Source organism: Podarcis liolepis, assembly GCF_965112155.1.
Source record: "Podarcis liolepis genome assembly, chromosome: 8".
NCBI lineage: Eukaryota > Metazoa > Chordata > Lepidosauria > Squamata > Lacertidae > Podarcis > Podarcis liolepis.
Window position 1 is genome coordinate 35,243,482 of NC_139560.1, and position 8,597 is coordinate 35,252,078.

Sequence of the window (8,597 nt, forward strand, 5' to 3'; positions counted from 1 at the left end):
ACAACCGACATTTCCCTGATCAAGTGCAGCAGGATATCCTATTCTACTTAATGAACAGTGGGCAGGAAAAGAATCTATGCACTACCTTAAAAGGTAAAGGGCCCCTGATAGTTAAGTCCAGTCGCGAACGACTCTGGAGTTGCAGTGCTCATCTCACTTTACTGGCCGAGGGAGCCAGTTTTTTGTCCGCAGACAGTTTTTCCGGCTCATGTGGCCAGCATGACTAAGCCACTTCTGACGAACCAGAGCAGTGCATGGAAACACTGTTTACCTTCCCGCCAGAGTACTACCTATTTATCTACTTGCACTTGGATGTACTTTCGAACTGCGAGGTGGGCAGGAGCAGGGACTGAGCAACAGGCGATCACCCCGTCACAGGGTTTAGAACCACCGACCTTCCGTTCGGCAAGCCCTAGGCTCTGTGGTTTAGACCAAAGCGCCACCCAATTAAATGAAGAGAAATGCTCCGAAGAGTGGACAGGATTAAAACAAGTAGCATTATAAAAGTAAAGCAAAGGGAGAACAGAAATTGGTGGGATGCTATGGGAAGGGCCAGCCAAAGGCATTGTGTTGCTTGAAGCACATGACGAGATAACACAGCCCACCTGCCTCATTCCATGTCCAAAGCTGACCACACTGGCAACTGAATCTTATTTTGACACTGACAATGGGGCATTCATCCGCCACTGCACCTGAGGGCAGAAGACTAGCTTAGAGGGTACAGGGCAGATCACGTGTGTCATGCATAGCTCTGTTTCTATTGCTCAGCATCTGCTGCCTGAGGTGGCTGCCTCTCTTTGTCTAATAGTAGGACTGGTCCTGGCCAGGGGAGTAGACTTCCACATAGCCAATACTCTCCCACCCCACTTGTGTTTAAAATGGTTACATGAGTCAGGTTGTGTCAGTGATTGTATCTGTGTCAGGGGAGGGGCTGGTGAACATAGTCCCACTCTCCCTCCCTCAGCATTTACTGCATGCCTGGGGGGAGGGGGGCTATTCTTGAGCACAGCCTTTCTATGAATTGTGTCTTCTGCCATGGATACATTGATTGCTCTTGAGTCTAGTCACCGCCTCAGATGTAAACCAGTGTTTTGCTGTCCACTGTATATATAACCTGGGGGAGGTATATTTTACCTCAGACTGGCAAGGGGGAAAATACCCTGAGCTATTCTTGGCCCTTGGGGGGGGGGGATATATTTTGTTACAAATAGCCTTTGACAACTCTAGGTTCAGTTTCTTCCTTAAAAAAAAAGCTTTTGCCAAAGACCTTGTGGGGTGCCCGATTCCATTCATATTCTCCAACAGGGTTTATTTCACTCGGGTGATTATCACATAAACATCTTCTATGTGCAACGGAATTAACAGAGATTCCATTTGTTGAAATCATATGGAGACTGCAACTGTACTCTGCCTTATTACCAAATGAGTACAGCATGCCCTTCAATAATTCTCTAAACTCTCAAATGCCTTGGAAATAATATGCTGGAATATTACTGAACTGTGACTGAAGCACCATTTGTGCTAAATGTGACAGTGCACAAATGATATTCCTCAATAAAAGTTCAAACTACATTAATCTTTCACAGAGGTTCATTGACCAGGAAGATGCCTTAGATACAAAATAAACTGGGGACGGCCCCTTTGAAATTACTTCTACACATTTTTGCTGTGTCTGTTTTTCAGAATCATATACATTAATTTCTCCCTTGTATGCATAATTTTAGCATGGGACATTCTAAAAAGCAATAAATTATATTGTTTCTACATCAGTATTAGCAAAAACATTAGGTCTCTGTTTGTAATACAGAAATCCCTCTTGGATCATGCTATCATTAAATATAATGTGTAATAGTCGGCAATGTAATATACTTCTTATTTTCATTCCTTTGGGAAGAGCAGACATAACTCACTAGCAGATTTGCTCTCCTTGGCTAGATTGAGTTACAACCATTCCTAGCACAGGAGTGGGGGGGGGGGAGAGAAGGGTTTATTGTGCTTGCAGTTAGACATTCTTTCTTATGTTTGCTATACAACCCCCTAGCATCACACATAGTGTGGTCTTCCTACACAACTTTTAGGAGAAAGTACGTACTCAATGCAAGTATACATATTATAAAAGGGAATTAGTGCAAACAGTCTGTGCAATCTGTAATGTCTGAAGCCTGGCAAAATATTCACCACTTGTGGTTGCTATGCACTTCTTTTCCTTTATGGAAATGATACATGTGGTGACAATGACCATATAAGTTCCTTAGGGATAAATAACATTGGCAATGGTGTGTGTGCATACAATTTATTGAACATGTCAACAGCCTGCAGTCTCTGAAAATATGGACATATCTGCAATTGATCGCCCAATGCTGGTGCACGTTGTTAACACTGGGCTAACAGTATAGTAAGTTTGTCCAAAATTCAAAGTGTTTAAGGCCTATCAATAGCCATGAAGCATTGAAGAACAGTGTGTTCCATACAAACTCACCCAGTTTTGGATGGAAGAAGCATTGCTCAGGGGTGGATTACATGCTTTGCATACACAAGGTCCTGCCCTTGACCTCACTAGTTAAATGTTCAGGGAGCAGATGGTGGGTAAGTTCCCCACCCATGCTGCAGCTAATTCCATTGCGCCAATGGAAAACTTTATTTTGTGACTTATTAAGCTCATTAATTTACATTTAAAGCAGTATCGCACCACTTGAAGCAGTCATAGCTTCCACAAAAACATCTTGGGAACTGTAGTTTGTCGAGGATGCAGAGAGTGTTAGCCAACTCCTATTCCCCTCACAGAGCTACAATTGTTAGAGTTGTTTAACAGTCAATCCGTCTTCCCAGGAAAACTCTGGAAATTGTAGTTTTTTGAGGAGAATAGGGGTCTCCTAACAACTCTCAGTACCCTACCACTTCCAGGGTTATTTGAGGCAAAGCCATGATGGTTAAAAGGGGTATGATATGGTATTTAATGGATAGTGCAGATATACTGATGTTATATAAAATGTTTAACCCTGAACGAGAGAGAGAGAGAGAGAAAGAGAGAGAGAGAAATTAACGGAAGAGCAGCTCTTTCAGCAAGCCAACTGACTAGGGATATTCAGCTGCTCCTGATAAAGATGAGTAACAACATTTTTGTTCCCTCATGAGCTTTACTCATGGAATGTTTCTAGTCAAATGCAGTGCAATACATTCCTTCCTACACTCTATATTATGAGCTGTATTGGGTGAGAAAATTATTAATATGCTGGTGGGTGGTAAGTAAATATTTAACAATATTTGTCTTGATGAGCCTTGCATGAAAATGAAATATTTGATCTGCGATATTACTTAATTTCCTGCACTCCTCTCCTCTACTACACACCTAGGCCTAAAGGGGTTTTGGACTTGTGTTCCTCGAGCAGCAGCTTCTCAGGCCACATAGGACATCAGTTTTGAAACGATGAATGATCCTTCAAATATAGTTTGTGATTTGGCATTGGGAGCTGCCTCCTGTTGAAAGACAACTTTCAAAAGAATATTCTATGTTAAGGACTTGGATTGAATGGTGTGAGGAGTAACACTTCCACTTATGTGGGTGGTTTCCTCATATCGGACAGTTCTCTACTCAAGGAGTCCCTTTTGCCTCATCCAATACCATTTCCATGCCTATTGGGGGAAGCTTTGGAGGTGAGTGGGAGCAATGCAGGGACTGCAACAGGAAGGAGGAGGCAAGAAAAGTTCATTGTGTGAGCAGAACTTCACTTAGGAGGCTACTACTGGTATATCAACCTATCATCTTCTACGGCTATGCTGAGTACAATGGCTTTGATGATTTCTGATGAGTTTGTTCCCCTTGCCCTGCCTAGAAAAAGGACTGAACCAAGAGCCTTCTGAAGGCAAAACATATGTGCTATCATGTCTATGCCTTCATTTTTATGCAGTTTTATGGGCTCAAGCCAGACTGCAGAGGAACATCACTAAAAAGACTGGAGAACATCCTTTTAGAAGGACTATAAAACATGATTGTGTTTATCCACATTATTCTACCCTCTTCTCCAAATGAAATTTTTATGATGATGATAATTATAATAAATCCCTGCTTCAGTTAGCTAAATGCTGTTGCTCCAGATGTTATTGAATCAACTCCCATCATCCCAAGCCAGCATGACTACATTTCAGTCCAACAACATCAGGAGCACCACAGATACCACACCTCTGCTTTAGAGTCTTCTCCTCCTTTCTAAGCAAAACTGTCATTGCTATTCTGTACCATTCTGTGCATCCCTACCCACAGGTTAGAATGAATCTTGACACTTGTATGGGGCCGATGTGGACAAGAGAGATAGTGATACTGTTTTTGGAGTAAGACAACACTAAGCTAAGTATTTTGAAACCTTGAGCATGCCAGCTTTTCTGGCATGAATTTTCTAAGGAGATGCAGCCCGTGGTGATGTCTCCCTCCCTCGAAGAAGAACAAAAAACCCAGGAGGAATGATCCTTCAACCAAATGAATCTTGTAAACAGTCTTTGAGTAAAAGAAGCAAATTCCATCTGCCATTCTACCTCCCACGAAATCGAAAAAAGAGGCTACATTTCTCCAACTGAGCGGAAGTCTCTGATTGCTAAGCATGAGGTCTAATTGATCACAGTGGAACATGGGGCTGAATTCTTTGCTTTTGGAAACTGCTGGCATAGATTTAAGTGCAGGATGGGGGGGGGCATGAAACCATGAATGATTTATTGGTGAGCTCTAGATCATCTCTCAGAAGGTGAGTTCAACGGCTTCACTTAAAAGATTAACCACCTAATCCTAGAACAGCAATTACAGCAAGAGCAACCTTATTAGGCAAAACACATTACATAATTTAGAGTGCTAACTCTATTGATAAATCTATTCAGCAAAGCTGAACTCGTGGCACACAGGCAAGTGGTTAACCCTTTTCATCTTTTGACGACCATGAATCAGTGGCCTGGTGCATTAGTGAATTTCCATGTGATGTGTTTTGCAAATTGCATTTGCAAATGCACATTTCCCCTGTATATGTGTCACATCTGTGATGTTTTGGGTGTGTGCATGCATTCAAAGTGCTTCCCATCTATATCACATTAATACAATGATCTTTGCAAGGAACCATAAAAATTCTAGGTAAAACAACAATGATGGTCTTGGTCTATCTACTCCTTGCATTAAGAGGGAAGTGAAGAAGGCAAAACTGACGGAGGGTGGGCATGCTTGGGAATGTTTTAGGCACAAGTGGCAGGTGATTAATTGTTATTGACATTTCTTTCCTGTCCTTACTTGCAAAGAAGTTCAGGGTGGAAAAGCAGCAAAAGGATGAAATAAAAAGTATAATAAAAATATTTTAAAAGAGCTTCTAAAAAAGTTTTAAAACAGCCACTTTCTACTCACAGCGAACAACACATAGGCAGGAAGGCAAGCCTCTGCTAAATACCAAATTTCTGTGGTTAAAATTATCCGAATTCTGCAACCCGAATACATAATGCAACTTTTTAAACATTCTTTATTGAAAAATAAGAAGTATAAAATTGTAAGTGCACAAGGTAAAATAAGGCAATAAAATAACACCCGTATAAAAAACAAGCAAAAACTATAAACATTACTTGATTATTATTGTAGTTATCTTAAACCTAACCTAATACAGTGTTTATAAAAATGAATTTCAAATATCATTAAATTTGTCCATGGTGAGTCTACTTTTCTATGTGACTTGTTCATGTGTTGCAAATTTGTACAGTCATACCTCGAGTTGAATGTGCTTCGGGTTGAGCACATTCGAGTTGTGCTCCACGGCAACCTGGAAGTAATGGAGCACGTTACTTCCGGGTTTCGCCGCTTGTGCATATGCAGACGCTCAAAATGACATCACACACATGTGCGGAAGCAGTGAAACGCGACATGCGCACGTGCCATTGCGCCATTGTGTCTTGTGTTCCATTTGGGATGCGAACGGGACTCCGGAATGGATCCCGTTCTCATCCCATGGTACCACTGTACATATATTCTATCCAATCCCTTGTTTCCAAAGGGATTAATCAACCCATTAATCACTTGAAGATCACAGCCCTATTTTAAATGCTTCTTCATTTAAGGGCTATAACTTGTTACTGTTCCAGTAACAAGAAGCCGAAAGCACCAGCCTGAAGATGACGAGTGAGACCTCGTCGAAACGTCGCCTAGACACCCCAACTTTTACACGGGAAGACACCCGAGGACACCAAAACCTGCATATATATATATATATATATATATAGCCCTAATATAATAAAACATTTTAGGATTCTCAGAAAGAACAATAAGACCAACCTGGTCCCATCTATCAGCCAGGAAGGAATCAGCTTCAGGGAGCATTTTTTAGCCTCTACTAGATAGAACTCTTACAAGAACTTTGTAACTCTAAGAAGTAATGCCTGAGATTTCCCTCTCCTACATCTCAACCCCTTTCCTTTTTGTTGTGTTCCTCAGACTATAAAAAACTGTCTTAAGTGTCTTATTATTGACCACTGCAAGCTACTCTGAGAACCTTTAAAATTAATATAATTTAATAGAATTGTAGCACTTGAAGGACAGAGGAAGACATTGAAGAAGTTGTCAGAAATAATGCTAAAAGGGTGCATTCCCCTTCTGTGTCCTTTCTATGTAAAACAAATCTCTGCTGTGTTTGAGTATTCCCTGGTGGCATGTCTCTTCTCCTGCAGAGCTTCAGTTCAGTAGCCTCAAATGATGACATGTGTCCCTGCCTATGAGAGCTTTTGGCTGAGGCTGAGCAGGTTTCTGGTAAGACAGATGTTCACCCTTTGGATATATAACAGGAAATTCATCTGATGTCTCATCAGCACAAAACCGATGGCGTGGTTCAACTTGAAAAGGGAATGATGGTTTCAAATTGGATTAAAAACAACCAAACCCCACCATTTCCCCAAACCCAGCCTTGTTGCAATTCCATTGGCAGAGCTTTGTCTCTGCATTCATTATCACCTTGGGCAAAAGTAAAAAAAAAATTCCCATTTTCTGGAATGCCCCTTTCAGCCAAACAAACAGCCACGCGGCTGATTCCACACTTCAAGAGTTGGGCTAAATTATTCCTTCGAGAGCCAGTGTATAAATTGGCTCAACTTCAGAGAAACATGACCCTGTCAGAAGACCTCATCAGCATCGCCTGTACTTTAACATGCAGCCTAATAAACAGTCAGGCCGTTTCCATTTTCAGGACTACTTTAGTCCGATCTCTCTACCAAGGGGCTGCCTAAAATGATCATATATGGATTACCTGGGTCTCAAAAAGGGGTGGGAGAAAGAAGTTTTACAGGCTGACCTAGATCTGCTCCAAAACAAATTGGTTCTGAAGATGTTGCTCAGTTCATTTCTATGGGGCACACAACATGCGTTCCACCCCCCTTCCAAGCTAAGTATATATCTTTTTTACTAAGATATTTCTATTTTGCTGGGTAATTTTTTTTTTAAATAAAGTTGTAAATGCTGGGAGGGGAGGGAGTAAGGGAATGTAATACTTCCTATTTTTAAATTCGTTGTGACTTAACTTCTGAGACAATGCAGAAAAGCTTAAAACAGGCTGACACTGTTGCCGTAACAAAAGAAACTAAGCCTGAACATCATTATACTAATTGGGCTAACTAATCCCTTGATTTCTCTGCACTCCAGATGTTTTCCTTGAGAGCCGACAGAGGGAGAGAGCAAGTACCTGTTTTGCAGATATTTAATCTCAGTTCCTTTGAGTGTTCACAGTCAGAGAATAACTCCATGTGGCACTGGAGCCATGTGAATAGAAGCCCTGGCAGTCGTTTGCAACTCTGTACTGCAGAGCCTTTTCAAGGTCTGGGGCAGTTTTGCAACAGGAAAGGGCAGGAAGGCTTGGTGCACTTAACCAATTTACTACCAGCTTTTTTCTCCAAAACTGCCATTCCCAAACCCAAGAAAAACACACCTCTTCACACCTGGTATTTGATATCTAAGATATTTATTATAGGACCCACCTTATTTTCTTTAACCAAACGTATACAATACTTGATTGTAGGAAAGCTCTAAGTGCTTTACGAGAAATATTTAAATTCATCAAGAAAAACAGTTTAAAAACAAGTAATTAAAAACATTTAAAAGGTAATTAAAATTAACAGTACAGTGGTACCTCGTGTTACAAACGCTTCGGGTTACAAACGCTTCAGGTTACAGACTCTGCTAACCTGGAAGTAGTACCTTGGGTTAAGAACTTTACCTCAGGATGAGAACAGAAATCATGTGGTGGCAGTGGGAGGCCCCAATAGCTAAAGTGGTACCTCAGGTTAAGAACAGTTTCAGGTTAAGAACAGACCTTCGGAATGAATCAAGTTCTTAACCAGAGGTACCACTGTAAAATATTACATGTCTATAGGTCAAAGTAGGCTTATCTAAACAAAAATGTTTTCAGCAGGTGCTGAAAAGAGTACAGTAAATGTTCCTGCTTGAAAGGTGCCTGAAGTGCAGGTTCTGCCACCATAGGGGAACCAGGCAGAGGGCCTTCTTGGTAGTGGCTCCCATCCTGTAGAATACCCTCCCATCAGCTGTCAAGGAAATAAACAACTATCTGACTTTTAGAAGACTCTTGAAGGCAGCC